This window comes from Hypomesus nipponensis, chromosome 1 (genome assembly GCF_054491055.1).
Source record: "Hypomesus nipponensis isolate SF chromosome 1, ASM5449105v1, whole genome shotgun sequence".
In the NCBI taxonomy this organism is placed as follows: domain Eukaryota; kingdom Metazoa; phylum Chordata; class Actinopteri; order Osmeriformes; family Osmeridae; genus Hypomesus; species Hypomesus nipponensis.
The window spans coordinates 15,892,364-15,915,449 of NC_140361.1; the positions used below are offsets into that span (position 1 = coordinate 15,892,364).

At 43.7% G+C, this 23,086-nt stretch overlaps 2 long non-coding RNA genes across 3 annotated transcripts; both read right to left on the reverse strand.

The window, feature by feature from the left end:
• Positions 1-1,230: 1,230 nt before the first annotated feature.
• Positions 1,231-4,873, reverse strand: LOC146302803 (uncharacterized). Its single transcript, XR_014758110.1, has 5 exons — positions 4,087-4,873; positions 2,771-3,976; positions 2,227-2,433; positions 2,062-2,133; positions 1,231-1,920 (listed from the first exon to the last, which is right to left on the reverse strand). It is a non-coding gene; the product is annotated as an uncharacterized LOC146302803 (long non-coding RNA).
• Positions 4,874-14,132: 9,259 nt separating this feature from the next.
• On the reverse strand, positions 14,133-22,440 carry LOC146302804 (uncharacterized). Of its 2 annotated transcripts, none has more exons than XR_014753981.1 (6): positions 15,141-22,440; positions 14,991-15,052; positions 14,852-14,903; positions 14,597-14,656; positions 14,360-14,500; positions 14,133-14,283 (listed from the first exon to the last, which is right to left on the reverse strand). It is a non-coding gene; the product is annotated as an uncharacterized LOC146302804 (long non-coding RNA). The 2 variants fall into 2 exon arrangements; XR_014753970.1 differs by having other exon boundaries at positions 14,597-14,659.
• Between the last annotated feature and the right edge of the window lie 646 nt (positions 22,441-23,086).

Below are 23,086 nucleotides of genomic sequence, written 5' to 3' on the forward strand. Positions count from 1 at the left end.
TCATTTTATCCCTGGGCATTGGGATACGCTTTGACCACATACACACATCAACCAGTAGATACATTACACATAGGCTCACATCTGTTTATTTTCTTTGTGTTATGTGTCTGTGTGATTAGAGCAGGGCACACTTCCAATTGTGGTTAATTGGGGGTAATTGGAAGATACCAGGTCCCTAAGAAGAGCAGGGGGGATGTGTTACAGCTAGTGTTTAGTTAGTTGTTGATGTGGCTTTTTCCACCCCCCACATGTCTGTATTGGTTTGACCCGTTGGGATATATACTGCATGTCTGTTGGGAGAAAAGGGGGCTTGCTTGGTGTGCTCAGACATGTGTCGTTGTCTCTGCTGGGAAGAATACAAGAAAGACGAAATCTACCCACAATTCCTCGTGCTTTGCTGGGCGGTCCCTCACAATGCTCCATGCCACATCGCAGTCATTTGAAATGAGTCAACCAGATAGACCTTCTTCTCTGTTGGATCTTGCTTCCCAATGAAGTTATGAATGAATGCATTTCAGAACCTTCCGTGGAAATTGTGTAGAGTTGAATGTTTGCCATCAAATATATCCATACTTATATTCCTCTGGAGAGACTGACACTGAGGTGGGGGATTGGGGACCGTTGAAGGGCTATGCTGTGGTTCTGCAGGAGTGAAAGTGGGGCATTGGGGAACGGTGGAGGAGCTGGAGGGGCTAGGCTGTGGTTCTGCAGGTGGAGTGGCAGTGGTGGCAATCCATTTTGATTGGATCCGTGGCTGTGGATCCACATACCTTTTCAGGTGGTCAATATTGATCGTTTCCAGGATCTTTCCTATGTCGTTTTTTAGATCAACACTTTTTTCATCGATTTGGGTTATTGTGAATGGACCCAGCAAGTCTGCTTCTAATTTACCCCCCTTTCTTTGTTCCTGACGAATGTTCTTTCTCAGAACTTTATCCCCCACCATGAAGCTGTCATCTTCCCCCTTTGACAGCTTCTTCTTCCGCACCTTGTCTTGTCTCTCTCTGATGTTCGCCTCCACCCTAGGGTACACATCTTCCAGGTCAACTATCCGGCTGCAAAGATCCTCATTCTCCACAAGAGCATCCAAGTCCTCATCACCTATTTGTAACATTGATACACAACACACAAAACAAGCACACATTAAAGCAGATACATAGATATGGTTGCCAAATCAGCTGCTACTGCAGGGAAATGCCATCATACCTGCCACTTGTCTGAAATTTGTGATGGATGACGGGCCTCTCTTCCATACATCAAAAAATACGGTAAATACTTAGTAGTCATTTGTTTCTTTGTCTGTAGTCCAAACACTAGGTTTGATGTTCTTGTCCCAGTCTCTTTGGTGGTCCTGCACCATTTTTTTCAAAGCCCTGAAATTGGAAAATATACAGTAATTCCTTACATCATCTCATATTGTATGTATTATTGTAAGTTATATAGGACAAAAGCTTCATTTACACCTGAATGGTGCCATTGAGCTTTTCAACCAAACCATTTGATTGAGGGTGGTATGGTGCACACAAGCTTCAGACTATACCAAGTTTTTCACACAAGTCCAAGTTGATCTAGAATATGCATTGGATAGGAACATGAAAAATATACATTTTCTGCGACACCATCTTGTTTCCCTCCTAGTGTTGCTGTGTACAAAAGTAGAATGTCATATCTTAGAATCCAACTTTCTTTGTTGACAAATTCTTTGCCCCGGTCCGTGAGGATTTGTTTGGGGGCGCCATCATTATAATATAAATCCATGATGCACTCCGTTAACTTCTCTGCCTTTTTGGTTTTTAATGGATATACTTAGATCCATTTGGTGAAGTAGTCCACCATCACACACATGTATTGGTGTCCAGTATTGGAGCACTTCAGTTTCCCAACAAGATCCATCTCCACAAGCTCAAAGGGCTCCGACACCTTCAATGCAAGCAAAAGTGTTACATGTAGAGTTTTACAACCTGATCCTAGGCCTCCAAGACCAGCATGTATTAGATGTTTCACTGCACCAAGACACATAAAAAACTAATTGAAACATGTTTAATGAATGAGATAATTTACCTCTATGGGTTTGTACTGGGTTTTCTCCTTGATAGAGGTCCTCTTCTTCTAACACTCATCACATTCAGCAATCTAACAAAGTAAAATATTTGACAACACACATGAAATATGTAGGCTACATATTTTCATGGGCTCCACAGAAAAATGGATGAATGATCCACTCACCCATTTTGTGATGTCTGCCTTCATCCCAGGCCAGTAATACCGTTTGATGAATGGCATGCGTGTTGTGTACTCCACAGTGAGCCCCAATGGCACTGGCATGAAACTCCACAAAGAAATCATTGGCCTCTTGTGGAGTGAGAACAACCTTTGCAAGGCGATGTTGCTCTTCATCTTGCTTCCAGTGGCACTGGTAATAGAGTTCACCATCTAAAGGGACACATTGCCATGAACATTTTAACATAACATTTTTAAATGTATCAGAATCAGAATGGGTTTTAATCACCATGAAAGTTTGCACAGACAAGGAATTTGCTTTGGCAGGAAGGTGCATACATTAAACATACAGGAATCTTAAAATGTAAGTATAAGTTCTAAACTATACTAAGGGTACGTAAATTAGCAATAGTAAGTGGATTTAGAATTGAAATAAAATATACAATAAAATATAAAGTTACCTTCATTTACAATATAAGAATACAAATATTACAAAAAACACAAATGTTATAAATCAATGGGTAAAGTGATGTTGTGTGGTTTGCCTTACCAATGACTTGGTAACTCTCTGCCTTTCTTTTCAAAACATATCTCTCACTCTTGGTGGAATCTGGAGGATAGATGTGACTTATCTTCAGGGAAACAATTTCTTGGACTTTTTGGGGATCCATATCTGCTCTTTCTGTCACTGACTGACAGACTCACCTACTGCCTTACTACTGATTGACCTACTACCTTACTAACCAACTGACTTACAACTGACTTATTGACCTCTGACTGACCTACTGACTTACTGACTGACCTAACTTACTAAGAAGATGTGACACTTTGCACAGTCTATAAGTTGCAAATAGATTGTCAAGATAGCATGTGTGTGAGGAATGCAAAATTATGGTTAACAGTCAGTAGGATGCATTAACCTCTAGCTTGTGCCCCAAATGAACAAAGAAAATAGACAAATTACAGTACCTTGCGTGAAAACCCGTCAATCCCACCAAAGATCACTATGTTGTATCTAAATAGAAAATTTAAAGCATTGTCACTATTTAGATATGTTATATCTGGTTGATCAGTAACAAAGCCAAGGTTTGATGTGATATACCTGATGAGTTTATGGTTTGTGTCTATGTGCTGTAAGTGTCTTGGACCACAAACTGAATATACACGACGAACAACACAGCCCATGCCTGTCCGAGATCCCAGCTGTGTCCACATGGTGCATGGAAGCCGTCACTCTCTCCCACTGCACATGGTAGCCCTCTGACTGCAGGTACCCTTTCATAAGGCGGTAACCTGTGTGGGGAAGTCTTGACTTGATTGCCCTCACTTTACCGTTTAGTTCATCATCAGTCATGGTGGAATACTGACTTCTCACTGACAGGTTGAAGTCACTCATACGGCGAAAGATGGTTCTTCTCGACACCCCAGTTACTTCTGCAATGCAGGTAGCAGAAAGGCCAAGATCAAGCAGACTTCTTATGTGTTCTTCTGAAACTACAAGTATCAGACGTCCATTGGGTGTAATCTGCCATGTCACGGATGGTGAGGGTGAAGACTGAGTTTGCCTCATAAGCAAATAATAGAGATGTTCAAGGGCTTCACTGATTCCATTTGGCAGGATTTGGCCTGCTGCACTGAAGAAAGTCCTCTCCTGTGTGACCATATACTTTAAGTAGTCAAAGTCTAGCGGGTTGTCATTGAGGGCATGCTGCAGTCTTGTCATTAGCCTTGACGTACAATCTTGAACAAAAATGTCCTGTAATAACAAGATTCAGAGGTCAGTTACAGCATTACTTTGATTTTTAAAAGTGACATTAGTTACATTAAAAAACATGTAAAGCTGTGAACGCTTAGTATAATGCTTACCGGCTGCAATGTTGGTGTATTCGCCATGCTAAACTAAACACGAGCTGGACACACTGGATAGATCTCAAATGTTGGCTGGGAAAGTTAAGCACAAAATATAAAAAATATATGAATCTTTCTCTAGAGTGTATTATTTACTGCCAGCTTTCATTTAGAATGAAAACCACTAACTACATTGAGTGATTTCACGGCAGTTCCTTGCCATTTAGCTGCGCATTGTCCAACTAATGCTAGGTTTAATGACTGGTCGTCTAATTAAATATCCGTATACATATTTACAATAAAAAACTATTCAACTTACTACGACTCTTATCCATTAATTTATACTGTTAAGAGTGTGCTAACCAAATAATCTTTAAATGTTGCATTAAAGATACATGCCCATGGATATTTTGAACTACTTACCAAATGATTCGCCATTGAAATCATCAGCATTCTAGTTTTGTTCTTCTTCGCTGACGTTCTTTGTGTGATAGACAAATTTCCAATGATATTAGACACAGAAATGGCTATATTTGATTGGCTTAGATGGTTTTGGGAGCAGTGTTCCCGCCTTCTTCTACGTAGACACAAAACTTTTTTTTACAAGTACACAAATCTTTTTCTTCTACGGAGACAACTTTTTTTTTACAAGTACACACATTTTTTTCAACAGAGACACAAATCTTTTTTGCAAGTTACAAATCGTTTTTTACAGAGCTCACTCTCCTGGCACTAATTTCACGCCATAGCTGTAGGGCATGTCTTGGAATATTGTCTTCCAGGCTGTGTACATACATCTAGCAGATTTTATATAGCCCACCTGGCTAGGCATCTAGTCATAATTTTGAATAAGTCAACACTTCCAAGCTGCTTAATAGGTAACTCTGTGGGTGTTCTACAATGATGGCCAATATTGTTCATGATATCCTAATAATATCCAATAGTCAAATTGTCCTCATGCCTCCTCATATAGATTAGCCTGGCTCTGCCCTCCTACGTACTTCCGGTAAATTTGGATTTTGCTTCTGTACTAGGTCTGGGAATTTGGCTTTGAAGTCGGTTTTCAGAAAAAGAAATATTGTAGGTCCAATCAGCGAACAGAGGGAGTGGCTGAGAACGATGACGTTGATGTTGTGCACTAGTTTGAGTTGTAGTTCAGTAATGGTGGCGGAGAAAGATGCGAGCAAAGCTATTCTGCGGTTGTGGCAACGTTGCCGAATATCCATAAGTTAAAGCCGGAGCAAGAACAATCCTTTTTGAGTTTTGTTGGTGGCCATGATGTTGTGGCCCTCCTACCCACAGGGTTCGGGAAAAGTTTGATTTTCCAGCTACGGCAGCTAGCTCCGTTACAATAGTGGTGAAGGAGTTGGCTAAGGCGAATGCTAGCGATTGGTTATGGCAGATCAGAGTGGCTCTGGGCAGATCCAATAGTTTTAAACTTCAACAGAGTACCCGCCTTCAAGGAAGTTAACGCTTGTCAATGGAGCGATCCCAGACCCTCCGTACAAATTTAAATGTACTGAGGGTCTGGTTAGGACCAGGCTACATACAGATAGGCCTATTGAATAAATCGGCCAGATTGTTTAATATTATACTTTTCTAACATAGCATATGTCTAATCACACTAATTTATTTTCTCTTTCTCATTCATCAAGTCTATTTAAGTTTTTTTATGGCGCCTAAGAAAGGTAAGGTTCAACCTAAACCTACTTTAATGATTAAGAAAAGCTCTCTCTGACATCCTGACATTTAACAATGACTACAATAATTCCCCCCAAAATACTTACTAGTGGCTTGATTTATAGCACAAAAGCGCAAGGCCCTGCAGGTGGCAAGATATTCTTTGTCTTGCCATGTACTAGCGGAACAACAATCCATGCCCTCTATTGGGGTAAGTCTAGCCTGACGTTGTCATACTCATAATTCTAGTCAGAATATGAGTCTGAGAACTCTCCGTTGGGCTTTGACTACGGGGCTTGTTTCAAACGAGCCTGGAAAACAAATGCCTCTTCACTCAATTGGATAGACCTACAACCAATCAGAGCAACGTAATATGTTGTTTGTTCAAAACGAATTCGACTTAAGCGCTCTTTTGTGACGTGGGTGATTGCGTTACTGTTGATCATCTGTCCATCATCGTATAAAGCCCACCCTGGCAATTTCATTGGTACGCCCAGATTCTAGTTTTCTGTAGTTGTTTCCCAATACGAGACCCTCCAGACCCAACTTCCCGACCAAATGTTTTTGAGGGCAGGGAGAAGTTGGGCTGGCAGCCAGGCTAGGGTAAGTCATTTATCAACCCACTTCTATTGTCCATCTATTAATTTACTAAAACTATTACTTTATTTACTGACTTAAGGCAGAGTCTTTGTATAGCACCATGGGATGTAATAGTTCATCTATTTCCATCTACCCATCCAAATTTGGTTTCTTCTTGTGACTTAAAAGGGCCATCGGCAAAGGTGTTAATTTTAAAGTCACCACTGACTGGTGGAGTCTCTGCCCCAGCCCGACCCCAACCAGCCCTGCTGCCCCACCAAGCCCGGCTGCCCCACCAAGCCTGGCTGCCCCACCAAGCCCGGCTGCCCCAGCCCAGCAGGCATTTCAGAATGTTCATAGCCTGATGAGGACATGCTCGGGCATCAAAGTGTGAGGTGAAGCACCCAGCTAGGCATAGGTTTCTTTAAGACAGGTTTATATTTTTAGCAGTAGTGTGGTAGTAACAGTACTGAGGCCATTAGTGATGGGATCTGGGAAAACCAGTCACATGGTGAAATCTGACCTTTTCAAAGCTGATTTCAAGCTCTTTTCAAATTATTGTCATAGCTGGTCTGTATCGAATGTTATGATTGCCCAAAGTCAGCTGATGAGTTGGGTTTCATGGAATAGAATTTTGAGGAAAAAATACTTAAAAGACAGGGGTTCTAAACAGACTGGCTGGTTGAGTAATGCACATTTTAACACATTACGTTGCTGGAGACAGGCAGGGTTGGCACGAAACATTTGCAATGTGAATGAATGAGATGGTGCAAGATCTAGCTAGGCTAACAAACGTGATGTTCACAATGCTGTTTGTTCGTTGCATAGGAACAGCCATACGTATGGAACTATTTTCTCTCGGCTACTGAAATGCGATACAAAACATTTGTTGGCTATAACTATTTTGTGCTAAAAAGGCAGTTTACCATTTACTATTTATAATGTCGCAGGTGACCATATTATAAAAGCAATAAGGTACTCGAGGCAGTACTTATTGCTTAAGTATAAAATATATTCAACATAAGGCAAACACAGTTTTACAGTCTGAGATTTGTTTATTTTTAAACATTTATTTAAATAAACCACAAATAGTGAATATCATCATCCAAATTATTAAACAATATATTAAAAACTATGTTACAAAACAACAATATCAATTTTACCACGTATCCATGAAAACCACAGTGACTCTCTAAACCCAGTGCTGGGTTTCTAAATAAGTGCTCATATATATTCCAGACAGACTTTCTTTCTGCAGGGTTTTCACTCCGCATTGCCTTGAACGCATAGAAGAGGGAGCACGGTGTCTCTTCAACCAGGTCCTCGTATACTTTTGAGAATCAAACATGGAAGTAGGGAGGCCGTTGATATTAATCATCAAGTTTGATATGTTTGAGATTAGTAGGGCAGCCCTCTTGTTTGAGCTTATATTGTCCATAAGGCTAAAGGTCTTCTCACACTGTTGTGCTGACAGGAATGTTTTCATACAGTTCGTGAGTGGTTTTAGGTCCTTGGGCTCACTATGGGGGAGGTCTCGCATCTCATTCAGTGCTTAAACAGGGTTCTTGCAGGTTTCAGTTAGTCAAATTTAAGACCTTTTTAAGACCATAAAGATTGAAAATTAAGACCTACACAACACATTACCCCCAAAATATTTAAATCAAAAGTCATTCTGAAAAAAACATGTAATTTCTATGAATGGAATTCATAAAAAAAAAGCATACATTTCATTTACAGATAAAGTAATCACATTAGTAACCGAATTGAATATTTTTGGGGCAAGGTTTGCAGCGAGACTCGTACCTGGAGCTGGGTACTGCTTGCAACAAACAGCGGAAATCGCTGTGATCCAGCCATAGGTGCGTTCGACTTCATGCAGCGCCGGCGTCGTCTGCAGCCGGCTGCGGCGCTGCATGAAGTCGGTGCATGTCGAACGCAACTCATGTCTCGTTGAAAGTAAACTTTCCCATTTTCCACACGTAGCAGAATTTTAACAAACTCTTGATGAAGCACAGACGTATTTTGCATGCAGGTATTGCAGTTATCACGGGATTTGTAGTTTTATTACCGCGTACTTACCAACACCTATAGGCTATCCTCCAGAAAGAAATACAACACACCGAACCAACGTTTGGTGGGCAGTGTTTTGCTGGGTTTTTTTTGTAGCAAAGACTCGCTTTGTAGGCTACGACTCAATACTTTTTTGCTACCTTGTAACAACTTTCTGCAGCCTGCGTTTCTGGAAATTAACAAGGGTAAAACCTTTTTAAGACCTTACTAAATGAAATTGAAGACCTTCGATGAAAATATGGACGTTTTTAAGACGTTTTAAGGCCTTAAATTTAAAGTTCAGAATTCAAGACTTTTTAAGACCCTGCGGGAACCCTGTTGAAGTTAAATTGCTTGCAAAGTCGCTTAACTTGTTTTTCACCATGGCAAATGCTGGGGTTTGATGGCCATTTACTCTGATCAAGGATGCTGTAGTCCAGGGGTACTCAATTAGAAACTCAAAAGGTCCACTCACCAAATTTCCATTCAGTGGAGGGTCCGGAACGGACTATGGTTTATTTTTCCGGCCCTTACCTCTCCCATTGACTCCCATTCAAAATTGACTTAGGTTTAGGCACAGTACCCCTGCCCCTGGGCATCTTTCTCCCTTAGACCAGAGTTCTGGGGGCACTTTAGTTCAGTGTCTATGCTTTGTGTCATAGTGACGTTTCACGTTAGCTCTACTACTTTTGACAAAGGCAACCGTCTCATTGCTGATTAAACACATTGGTTTTGTGCTCCCCACCGGCAACACAAATGCGTTCTTGTCAGTCCATTCTGTCTGAAATGTGCGATTTTTCGGACTCAACTTTTCACCCCATTATTTTTGCTAAGGAAGAACAGATAGGCTAGCTACCGCAAGCAAATCGATTAGCCTGCGTTGTTGTGAATGACAAACACAACCTGCGTGACCCACAGAGGTTGCGGCCAACGTTGAGTGAGTGATGTCATGGTGATTGCTATTACAGCTCCTGATTGGATCTCTGGATTGGACACAGAAGATAGAAACCACATCTAGTAGTAAAACCGTAGACATATTAATAGCGTAAAGGCTATAAAAGAAATAGCCGGTTAAAATGGAAAGTTCCGTCAAAATGAATTAACTCCATTGGCTAATAATATATCAGCTAAAGGTCCGGGTCCGGATAGGAAGCCGCCTGGGTCCAAACTCAGACCGTGGTCCGCCATTTAGTGACCCCTGATGTAGTCCTTGATGACGTCTTCAAAAGACATGCGTTGCTCAAGATTGTTCACAATGCTTTGTAAGATCTGGCCTGGATTGATTTCAGCTTTGCATTTCCTTTCAGGGCTATAGAGCGAAACTCCCCCGTCTCTTTTGCTTCTAAAGACTCCCAGTATTTTTCCCCTGGACTCTCTTTGAATGACTATCACTCTGAGCGTTTCAGCAGATGCTCTGCTCTGAGGAGATTTATGGAATGAGTTTGAAGCTCCTGTGACAGGAGACGTAGCTCATGGAGTGTCATACATGAACCCAATGTCACAGATAAATTCAGGACTTTGAACACAATATATTAAACTCTGTACATTTGTTTCTCATTGGTGGACCTCATCTCATTCTTAAAGTGCTGCGCAAGGCCTCCCAGGGATGTCCAAACAGCACAAACAGTACGAAAGCTACTGGCCACCCAACGTACATCCAAGACTCTTCCCAATGCGAATATGTTGTGAGCCTACTTCAGCTGCTGCATCTTTGAGTTCACGTTCATTTTTGCTTGACAAACTATACAGAGAATATAGCTTCTGCATAAATATTTTTAAGTGATTGAAACCCGTTACCTCATCAACTGCATTTGACACAGCTAGTTCAAGTCTATGGTTCATAGTGCCATACAAAAGGCTTTGGGAAATCTCAAGGTCAACCTGGTTGCTACTCCTAACTTCTTTCCTAACATAACACTGGCTCCATCAGATACAAATGTTACCCAGTTTTCGCAAAGCCACTCTTCTGTAAAGCCAGCATTTGATTTTCTAGTTCAGCAAGTTCAAGGAATATTAACTGTGAAGGAATGATAACTATACTGCTAATCAATGCTGCTGTACTAATCACTACCTCAATTACATCAAATGTGTAATGCTTAATACTCAGGCATGAAAACGGGTCAGGGGTGAAAAAGGTGAGAAGGATATTACCCCTCTAAGGGGGTCCGGGTGCATGCTCCCCAATAAGATACATTTTAATATTCCATATTTTAAAGCATCTGATGCATTTGGAGACACTTATTTGCCAACCTGGGGAGAGCTGGAGAAACGTCACTTAAGCCATGAGTCAAAAATTATTATGGCCTCCTTAATAAGTATTATGCAAGCCATTTGATGCAAGCCTGTCACTGGGTCTAACATTTACAGTATATGAGGCACAATGTGGTAAGGGCACCACAAATGGCTTAATGCATAACCCCCACAAGAGATGGTGGACATGCTGTAACTTAACTTGTCTACTCTTCCATCATGATTGACAGCCAAGTACCAGCGTACTTTGAAGTCAAAATGCGTATCCGCTACACAAATTGCGTACAGGTTAGCAGGTCTGCTTATTGATAGAACGGCAGGGACGGACTGGGACTAAAAATAGGCCTTGGACTTTGATCCAGACCGGCCCACCAGAACTGGTCCTGTATACGCCACCACAGCGAGCGCCCTGCTAATGCATGCTAATTTTGTGCCTGATTTGATGCTAGTTAGGGACTTCCATGGTTAATGCAAGCGCGCAATCGAATTTTGGGGGCTGATTTGAGCGAAAAATGGTTTTTGGAGCTTGAAACAAACAAACTTAGCCGTTTGTCCAATTGGTAAAACGTTGTCTAGTGAAGGTATGTTTACGTTTCTTAGCATGGTTTTCCATCTTTATATTGTCTCAAATTAGCTTTTGATCTGTCAGTGTCACTGTTGTGTCTAGGCGGCAGTAAGAGCTGCATAAATTCATTTGGAATTTTCCACAGGAGCCTTAGCTAGCTGGCTAACGTTGTGTTCTCTCCTGCTGTGTTCAATGACTCAGTTTGTTAGCTACAGCTTGATAAATTAAGTCTGTCAACAGAGCTCCTGGGTAACTTGACTTACATTTACATTGTCATTTAGCAGACGCTCTTATCCAGACCGACTTACAGTAAGTGCAGGGACATTCCCCCCCAATGCAAGTAGGGTAAAGTGCCTTGCCCAAGGACACAACGTCATTTGGCACAGCCGGGAATCGAACCAATGACCTTCTGATTACGAGCCCGATTCCGCTCAGCCATCTGACTCCCTATTAACTTAGATATACCAGAAAATATAAAAAATCATTGGAACCATCATTCACCAAATTCAGTCAGGTAAATCGCAGAGAGTGCTTTCAGCTACTGATGGTGGTCTGCACTGGTGATGCAAGGCCCTTCGCTTTAATATTTCCATGCACTCGCGCTCCCTTCTGACATGCGCACCTGTTCGCATGAATGAATATGAATACCAGACCGAGTACAGAAGCAAAATCCAAATTGAGCGGAAGTACGTAGGTCGGCAGAGCCAGGCTGGGCTGGCATTGGGGGGAAAACAAACAATCCGGCAGGGAGAGGAAGGTCGGGCTGGTCTTTGTAGGTGGTTGATGAGCTGATCAATAACAGGTGCGCTGATGAATGACAGGTGCCGCGAGAGAACAAGAGGGTGTGTCCACAAACTGAGGAAAGTGAGGGTGACAAACAGAAAAATAAAACACAATCACACCCACACCGAACTATCGCTGGGTTGGCATGACCCCTCCCTCTCCGAACATCACCAGCTCTTTGGACTGCCCACCATGTGCCACCGTGAACACCCTGGACATTAAATTGGACAACCACATTCCCACCCCATGGTCTTCTGACCAATCACCTATCAGAGTTCGACCTGTCTCCCGAGGACAGGGAGACAGAACTTGGACTGGTCAGAACTCTCTTTGATCTCTGTCATGACTGCTTTCTCAACAAAGGCCTTCGTTTGATCTATTCTGAGACTCTGTTTCTGTGAAGCTGCATTGGCATCATCGACTGATTCTCTTTACTAGACTAAGAACATCCTGGGGCCTGTACTACGAATCAAGATTTGGCGTTGGCGAGGTAACTTCAGGTTCAACCCAGGGTTTTCTGTACTACGACGGTGGATCACTTGTTACCGGGGTAGATTGCCATGGTAACATATGCTGAACGGCTAACCTGGTCGGGAGCAGGATAAGTTGGAGATCAGAGATCAACCGGTATAAAAACCCCGCCCACTAACTAATTCTTGAGTGGATAATGGCGTCATCGTTCGTAGAAGACCCCGTGGAGCTCCGAAGAGCCAGAACTTTTAGAGACCGGCAAAACCCGTTGGCATTCCACGATAGTTCTGTCATTTTTCTACCATCTTTATGAAAGATATAGATTTTCAGCTGAGGGAATGACCTATCTGTGCCAGCTTCTTGAGCCGTATGTTGCAAATGTGACACATCGAAGCCGTGCGCTCACAGTCCCACAGACTGTATGCATAGCGTTGCGGTATTTCGCAACAGGTACTTTCATGTACAGTGTGGGTGATGCGGAGAACATTAGCAAGAACACGGTCTGCCGCGCTATTCGCAAGGTGGTGCTTGCTTTAATGGCACACGTGGACACTTTTGTTGTGTTCCCAGGGCACCTGCCCACGCAGACAATAAAAGAGGGCTTTTATGAAATAGCAAGTACATAGTCACTCAAATTTAAACGCAATATAAATAATATTGCATTTGAAATATATATATATATACATATATAATAATATTGCATATGAAATTCATCATACTCTTAAGGCTTCCCAAGGGTGATTGGGGCAATCGATTGCACCCATATCCCCATTGCTGCATCGCTGGGGGAGAATGAAGGCGACTTTATAAATCGCAGGTCATTCCACAGCATCAACGTTCAGGTAAAGCATAAAGGACAGGCTACACATGTTTGGTCATACTGATAAAGGAGGAGTCCTTCTAATTCACATTGATGTATCCCTCACGTTAATGCTGTTATGTGGATGGATTTCAACACAAGATGACCTGTGATCATAAGTGCTTGGTGACCAGCATTGAGGCAAAGTGGCTTGGGTCAGTCCATGACTCCCAGATCTTTAGGGAGTCTGCACTGTGCCACAGACTAGAGCAAGGTATGTCAATTGTAACGAACATTTTGTATTGCATTTTGTTATACCGATTATGCTCATTTTAATTTTCCGCAGGGCTCTTCAGCGGATTGCTGGTAGGGGACCAAGGGTACGCCTGCCAGCCCTTTTTGATGACCCCTTATCCTAACCCCAACACACGGCCACAGACTGCTTTTAATGTGGCCCTTAGCAGGACAAGGGTCAAGATCGAGATGACCTTTGCCATCCCAAAGGCACGCTTCAACTGCCTGCGTGGCCTCCGAGTGGCCCCAGACCGGGCTTGTCAAGTGGTGACAGCCTGTGCCGTGCTCCACAATGTGGCCTCCATAAGAAGGGAGAGAGCCCCACCGGTCAGCCAGCAACCCCCAGATGTGGTAGACCCCATCACCCTCGACTACCCTACTGGCAGGGCCGTGAGAGACGCTATAACGCGGCAGTTTTTGTTTAAGGGGAGACAGGCTAAGCCATTTTTCTTTACATTTAGACATGTAGCGGCATTCTTCACCTTTTACAACAATGTGTATGGTACTTTGCAATGCCCTTCACAAGTTAAATAAATGATTTCACTACTTTCATTGAATTTTGATGTTTTTTTACATTTATTTCAATTTTCACAAACATTAAATAGAACGTTGAAAGAAAGAAATGTTGAAAACTCCCTTAAAGGACTAAGGCACAAAATAAATCTTTGGGACAAGCCACAAAAAAGTTATAAAAAGTTCAAAACATAGAAAACAAAAGAAATCCTCCTCATGTGTTCTCCCTTTCCTAGGAACACAGAAAAAGAATGTCAGTATAACTGTAAGTTGATTGTAAGTCATTCATACATTCAGTCATGTACTACCTTCTTCTCATATTGCATTTTCTCTATCTCCAGCCTTGTTTTCTCAATTAAAAGCCTCTTATGCTCAATATCCAGCCTCTTGTACTCGATATCGAGCTCCAGGATCCTTTTGTAGAGGGCCCTCACATTGTCTGCTCCAACCTGAAACAAATTAAGAGCATTGTCTCTTTGCATGGCACACTTGGAGAAAATTGAAGGTGTCCATTTGACTACTGTGTTTCAAGGTTCATTGCTTACCCCATGTCTTTGGCTTGACCTTGAGGCCCTAGGCTCAGGGGGAGGAAGAAGTTCCTCCGCCTGCTGAGTTTAACACCAAAGCAATTTAATCAATTGAGCCATATTTGAAATGAGCCATTTAAGGACTTGTGTTCCATGTTCTGCCCACCACCATTAGCAAGTCATTACAGACACTTCAATCACAGGCACACGTTCACACACTCTCAGCATTTTTGTTGGAAGTGGTAAGTGGTAAGCTGGTAAAGAAAAGCATACCCCCAAAGCATTCTCTGAGCAGGCTGACAGTTTCCTCATCTAGGGCCTCCACCTGAGAAAGTGAATGGCATATTTGATCAATATTCAGCAACCACATATGGCATACATACTGGCGTATGACTATTAGTTTCACTGTTACCTCTGTATGGCACCGTGGGATGACAGTGGGTGGTGGCAGCAACACCACTGTATTTCCTGTCACTGCAGAGAACAGTAATACATTTCACTCCCAAAATATTCACAAATAATTGTTGAATGAACATGGTCACATAGATGACTTGAAACATACCCTGTACATATGCCTGGGTGTTGGATCTGCAGCCACCAGGGTCCAAAGAGATGCCCCCTCCACTCCTTCCATCATTGGGTGACCCTCATTGCTGGAGAGGGCCAGCTCCTCGGCAGGAGTGAAGTCCTGTGGAAGAGGGCCCCCTCCAGTTTTCTTCCCATCACTTTTCTTCCTGTTGGCTGCACGCGATTTCATTGTTCTATAGGCCCTAATACCAATATCCTACAAAAGGGACTGACTCAGGCAACTCAGCCTTGTACTTGTTGGCCTTAAGATAAGTGCAAGTATTGCCTACTGCTACTTACCAGTTTGAATTATGTTTTTATATTTGTTTTTTATTTGCTCCCAGGACCGTTTGGCACTGGCAGGGTTGCAACTAAAATATTACAGCAACATAAGTTTAACGTTATGGAACACAAGTGTAATTAATGAAGATCTTGTACCTGGGCCAGTAATATCAATAAGTCATGTAACGAACGCATTAACAGCGTCTGCAATTTTCTGCCAGCTTTCTTTTCTTGACTTGGCAGCAGCGACGGTGTTACTCTTTGCCTGAATAATATGTTTATAAGTTTGATAAGATTCCATGATTATTGTTTGCTCCTCCTGAGTCAAATATGCGGCTCTTGTTCTGTCCATGTTTGCGATTGGACATACGGTGCAAACACCGCCCTTTTAAGAGAACGCGCACGTCTCTAGATTGGAAAGATCTGCGTTGAGTTAGAGATGATAACCACCGTCGTGATACGACTTATCGTGATTGCGATTGTTAGGCTTCGCGTAGCCGGGTAACTGAAAGTAATCCAGAGCATGTTGATCTTGATTTATAGTACAAGCCCCTGGTATGTGGTTTTCATTGTGTATTCTTGGGATTGCATCATTTCTAAACAACATATAACTTGGTCCGGTATTTGACCTTGTATCATTCTCTACTACACAGTTTGACATGCCTTAACATAACTTATGGCTTTCTTCTTGAATTGACACTTTAACAGAAACTGCCATGACAGGTTTGTGACTTAGAGAAGAGGCCTCGTCCATTAGGACAGCTAACTTAGTCGATGATGCAATTATGCTACTGGCAATTTTGCTCTTCATCTCACTGGCAACATGTTGTACTATGTGTTGCACTGTAACGTGAATGAAGTATTGAGCCTGTCTTTCAGTACACCATTCAGTTCCTGCAGCTCAATGAGGCTCTCATGGTCAGAAAAGGTCTGGGGTCTCATTTATAAAACTCTGCGTAGGATTCTTACTTAAAGTGAACGTACGCCCAAAAGCCTAAAATGGCGTACGCACACAAAAATTCAGATTTATAAAACCGTGCGTACGCACACCTCTACGCAATGTTTCCTTTATAAATCACAGATTACCCACAAGTGTGCGTAGGTGAATCAGCATTGTACCCCGCCCTGAACACGCCCATTTTTAACCACAAATAGTCAATATAAAACACCTCATGAATGCTAATCTAGTATCTCCATGACCCTGGCATACGATTGTTGTTTCGGTGAATCATAGCGCATGACAACTTCTCAGACACTGTTAGCCTATTGGTGGAGCCCGAAAACTCCGAAAATGTGGTGGCCCGTAGATCACCAATTTAAAAAACTGTGCGAGTGGCGTCAACTGTGCCAGTGATATACTGCGAGTCGAGATAACATTTGAAAACAAAAGCGTTTTGTTATGAACAGTAATCTATTAAAGTCTGGACTGATAACGAGGACGTAGAGTGTAGCGATTGCACGGGAGCTTAACAACTGTATTTCCAGTTTTTGACATATGAGGATATTTGCACAGTATTAAATAAATATATTTAGTTATACACCGTGTTCTGCAGTTATCTTAAAGTAGGATATGTGATTTTAACCTGTATTCCATGCAGTCGGGGAATCTCCCCCTCCTGAACTCCCGTAGTGGACAATCTGATGGTGAGGAAGCGCTGAATTTTTATTTAAAATTTGAGTTGGATTGTACAAGGTGTTTATGGAACAAGAAGCACTCAGTACAAGCGCAAATAACACTGCTGGATGTAATCTTCATGATAATCATGAAATTGAATGAAAAAAACGTGTGTGAGGAAAACAAGCCGTTATAGATAGAGAAATTTGTAAGGGAAACGCAGAGCAGTTTTCTCATTGCACTAAATTGCCCGCTCATGCTGTTCATTCAAATTAGGTTTAGGGTTAGCCCTAACCCTAACCCTTATTTTTACATATATTTTATTTTTTAGTTCTTAGAATTAGTTTAACTAATGTACTTTTGTACTTAATTCATACCCGTTTATTGTTTGCACCTTCCTGCCACAGTAAATCGCGTATTTGTGTAACATAAGCTTCATGGCGAATAAACCTAACCAAATTAGCTTCGGTTAAACAGTCATGGGAGGAAATTGCCACAATTGTTACAAATAAAGTTCACATACATAGACATTTATGAAAATCTTCTTTATAATTATTGAAGAAATGTAACACGCCATAAATCAAAACAATGTAACGTAGCTTCGCAGAAAGAAGACCCTGGCCTCGCCAGCAGTGCGCACAGACCTTGCGCCCTTAAAATAGCATCTGAATAATGCGCCATTGACTTTAGACCACGTTTTTCCTGGTCAGTAGCGGAATTGTTTTTCGGAAACTGCAAGGTAGCACCAGGGAACGTTTGCGCCCGAACACGCCTCCTTTTTCGCTGAACCGCCCACGGGAGTGCAAAGTCATTTTGATGTGCGTCTGTGGAGGGAAAAGTCGCCTTTGCGTCGAGTGCAAACTAGGAATGACACTTGCGTCGTTGACTAAGTAAATTGCGCTGGGTGCAAGATAGGGCCCCAAGCCTCCACCCATAACCACCACTAGGCGGACCGCCGCCCGGACCACATCCAGCGTTAACCACCGCTCCCCGCCTACGTGAGGAACACGATGCGTGTAGCGCAGGCCAGCCGCCCCACCCCCGGACGGGCCCGGACCTCCGGCCATTCCGCTCCCACCCGGGATGCGGACCGCCGGGCCCGACACTCCACCCCCTCCCAAGTCACTGGCACTTCTGCCCAGTCGCCTCGATAACACCGGCGCGGATGTGTCCGCAGAACCCAGGCGCGCCACCGCTACCTTGAGTCTATGGTACTCCGGGGGCTGAAGTCAGGGATGTTGCAGGGTTGGCCCCGAGTGCAAGTGGCTCGCCCACACCGTGCTGGCAATGACCGGGGTGGAAGCAGGCTAGATGACAGACAACAAAAAAATTGGCGGTCCGTTTGGTCGGCAGTGGCCCAACCGAAATAAAGGTCTTTGACTACGGGCCGCTATCAGCGTTCACCCACTACACACCTACACACACTGCCAGACGAAAATGTATGGGATGGTGCGGCCTGCCCTCTGAAGGCCCGCACACCACCTGCCTAGAGCCAGCAGGAAGTGTTTATGTATAGTTTTACTCACATTGTTGCCTGTTTACCCCCCCACACACACACACTGCCACACACACTCTCGCACACAAACATACACGTGTGCACACACACATACTACCACACACACCCTCACACATTCTCACACACACACTCACATACTTTCCCTCACACACACACACACGTGCACACGCTCACACATTCACAAACATACACACACACATTAGGTTTCCCTGTCTTTATAATTCTTTATTCATATTGTTACTCTTTTCACTTAGTATAAAAGCCCACATACTCTCCCGCACACACTGCCACACACACTCTCCCCCTTACACACACTCACCCTCGTGCGCATGCACACACTCACACATTCACACACAGACATGCACACGTTGGGTCTCTCTGTTTTACTGTTTCTCTGTTTCACTAATTTGTTGTTCTTATTGTCACTCCTGTTATTATGTACAACCCCCCTTCCCCCCATTCTTTCCATATTGTAATTTCTGGTCCCATTTGCTGGTTTGTTAATACACCTGGGTTTGGACATTTACCACTGCCTCCTCTGTTTATTTCCTCTCCGTCTCCCTATTACAGTGCCACACACAGTGGACCTTAGACCTGCTTCTGCCACTATCATTACTGGGGCCCGTTCGTCGTAGGGGTTGAAGCTAAGTTAATCAATTGTCCCTTTGGCCCGTTAACATTAGCGAGCTAATTGAGAACCGCAAATATCGGTTCGTCGACGGTTGATCCGCATTTCAATCAGGCTAAAGTCATCTGGGCAAGTGCACGCGCACGTCCTACTTCAAAAGGCAGGAAAGGTCGATCACCAAAACCGTGATTTTCTAATGGTATGATGGCAGGAAAGACCGGACTTAAAGAGAGAGCGGTGATATTCTCGCAATCAGAACAGCATTTAATAATAAGTCTCTATGAAGACTTCAAAGACATAATCATGGCTAAGTCAACCACCGCCACCGCTGCCAGAGCAAGACAGGCAGCTTGCCAAAAAATAGCAGATAAACTAAATGCGTAAGTTTTTGGAAAATGTATAGGCTCATCTTAAGTGCCTCATTACCCGATCAATCAGATCAAATTTCTTTAAATGTGCCTGCTGGCAGTAGGCTTAATGGAAATTAATCATCGAATGAGATCTTGCTAGCGAAAATAATTGTGTCAACTCTTACAGAATAAGTTGGCCTAGATAAAACAAAGGCCAAAGATTATCTAATTGATACGAATTTATAGACACTTATGAGGATGTATGTACTGAAAGCGCTTATTTAACATGTACTATGTGCATATGCTTGTATGTGTAGATGACCATATAGAAGTAGGAGTTTGAATGTGCAAATCTGTGTATGGGCGGATCACAGTATGTACGTAGTATTATTCATAATCAGAAATTCAATCAATTGATGCAATGAAAATAAATTGTAGAGTCCACTTTAGTACTCAAATGTCTCAACGATCCATCCCCATTTCGTACTTGTCAATAGGTTGTCCTCGTCGTACAGCGCAGTTAATGCACGTCCTTCGTCCTGGCTCTCTCCGATTCCACGAAAATCCTGAAATCCCTTGTCCCGGCTCTCTCTGATCGACGTTGTTTGTAATCCCGAACGTCCTTCGTTGCCGCACCTGCTCGACCGGTAACGTCAGGTCTACTCCTCTCCGTACCGCCCCCCTCTTGCCGACACGTCGGTCCTTTTCTACTCTCCGTGGCCGCATTCCCACGCTGCTGAGGATCCAATTAGCACAGGATGGCAGCTGCGCCTATTTACTCATTAGAGTTTCTACACCTAGTCCCAACACGCAACATTTGCACATGTATATGTGTATGTGCAAATATGTGTATTGTTGTGGGTGTGCTTCTACAATTGTATGCATGTATATCAAAATCAGAAGGGATTTTCTTCGCCATGAATGTTTGCACAAACAAGGAATTTACTTTGGCAGGGAGGTGCATACATTAAACATAGGAATATTGAAACTTAAATATGTGGACTAACTATACAAAAGGAGCAAAGTCTAGCTAATACTAAGGGGAATAAAATAGCAAAATATAAGTTGTCATCTTTTACAATCTAACCTATAAAAAACAAGAAAACATTACAATAGTGCAAATTGCAATGTGCAGGGTGTCATTGTGCAGCTTGTGGTTTAAAGTCAGTGAGAGTCCTTGGCCTTGTTAAAATGGCCAACAGCGGATGGGAAGAAACTGTTCTTGTGGCGTGAGGTTTTGGTCTTAATGGACCGCAGTCTTCTGCCGGAGGGGAGTAACTGAAACAGGGAGTGTCCAGGGTGGGAGGCCACAATCTTCCACGTTCGCCTCAGGGACCTTGAGGTGTGCAGATCCTCGAGGGAAGGCAGATTGCAGCCGATCACCTTCTCAGCGGTGCGGATGATGCGCTGCAGTCTACACTTGTCCATGGAAGCAGCGTACCAAATGGTGATAGAAGAAGTGAGGATGGACTTAATGATGGCTGTGTAGAAGTGCACCATCATTGTCTTTGGCAGGTTGAATTTCTTCAGCTGCCGTAGAAAGTACATCCTCTGTTGTGTTTTTTTGGTGAGGGAGCTGAGGTTCAGTTCCCACTTGAGGTCCTGGGAGAGGATGGTGCCCAGGAAGCGGAAAGACTCCACAGTGTTGACTGGGGAGTCACTCAGGGTGATGGGGGTGAGTGGGGCTGTGTTCTTCCTGAAGTCCACAACCATCTCCACTGTCTTAAGAGCATTGAGCTCTAAGTTGTTCGCTTCCCACCTGTAGTCAGACTTGTCCCCGTAAGAGATGAGCCCAATGAGGGTGGTGTCGTCCGCAAACTTCAAGAGTTTGACAGATGGATGACTCGAAGTGCAGCTATATGGATCTGTATGTGTATGTGTGCAGTTGCATGCATGTGGGTGTATGTACATGAATATCCTTTCACCTCTTCTAATTGTTCTATATTTCCCCCAGTCTGGCATTCCTATCCCCTCTCCTGTTTTTTCTACAATTTTTCACCTTCCCCCTACCATATTCAATCCTGTCACTGTTTTCCTCCTTGTTTCTAACCCTCCAGTTCGTTTTTTCCCTTTGGTTCTGTTTTCTTGCAATCTGTGTTTTTCTGCCCCTATCATTCATTAACCGCTAGGCTCCTTCACTTCCGCCCTTCTCCGCCCCCTTCTCTTCCCGCCCCTCTGTTTCTATGTCTTGCACCCTGCACACCCCGCGCACTCCTTGCCTTTGATCTCCACTCTGAACGTTCTTTTCAACCACCTGCTTTCCCAGTGCAGTCGCCCTTCAGCTTACGCCTCTATATTGCTTGGATTCATTTCCATTTTGCTGCTCCACTGCTCCTCCAGACCTCCCTGTAGCCTACCCTTTTCTACATTTAATTTTTCCACCGCTCCACTCCGCCATTTCCTTCTCCACCTGACTCCACGTCCTCCGTTTCCACTCTAAATCCCTCCATTCCTTCTTCACCCCTTCCATTACCCTGGACTGTGAGTATATTACACCATCATTATTTCGTTTTTGTAATGTTTCACTCTACTCTGGTAATTGCTCTCCCCCACCATTACTCCTCTGGGGCTTAGCTCCTAGCTAACCTGGTTAGCGCCAACTCTACTGGTTTCCACTAGCCCAGCCTTGACTCACACGCTCCTTTCCTCCTCCCCCGACTCTCTCCTACTGGCCCCTCCCCTTCCCACTCTCCCTTTTACACCCTTCTCCTCCACACACACTACTACTACCCACTACTTCCCATCCAGTCTGCTTTATACTCCGTGCACACACACACACATGCACCACACATACTGCTGCTTGGGCCTACTTCCCAGCTAACCTGCTCCACACTCCATCCCCCTCCCCTCTCTTTCATCCTAACCACAACCCTTCGACCTCTACACTTAAACCCAACCCTGCCTTACTCAACCTTCTGTATCCTCCCTCGATTTCCCTCCCTTCTCCTTCATTCTAACCACAACCTTTCCATCTCTATGCCTAAACCCAACCCCTCCTCCCCCCCCACACACGCACACTTTTGCCATCCTTCTCTCCCATAAGCCTTTCTGCCACAAATTAACCATTCTCTTCCTTTCCAGATCAACGCAGCTTAGCCACTCCATCACCGAGCCTCTCACTCTCTGACCACACGCCCTCTCCCTTCTCTCTCTCTACCTCCCATCTTTTCACTGGACGGCTAATCCATTACCCCTTTTGGTGGATCATTTGAGGCCCCTTGGGGTACCAGTGATGTGGTTTTTCTCTCTGTGTCTCCCAGGCAGCCCCTCTTGATCTCTAGTCGTAGGTCGCCCCCATTTACCTGTGCTCGTTTTATTTCGGAGTCGCCTGACGAGTTCCGCCGTATAGGGAACGAAACCGGTCGCGGCCAGTCAGCCATCGCGTACGCTCAGTTTATTCTGGTCAGGGCCTACAGGTAGCTGTACCCGCTGCTCGGACAGGTATGACACCCACCCACTCACTCACACCCTGTCACCCCCCCAACAGCTCTATCTAGCTTTCCCTTTTTTCTCTTTCTGCTGCTTTCAGCCCCTTTTGTGATTCTAACCT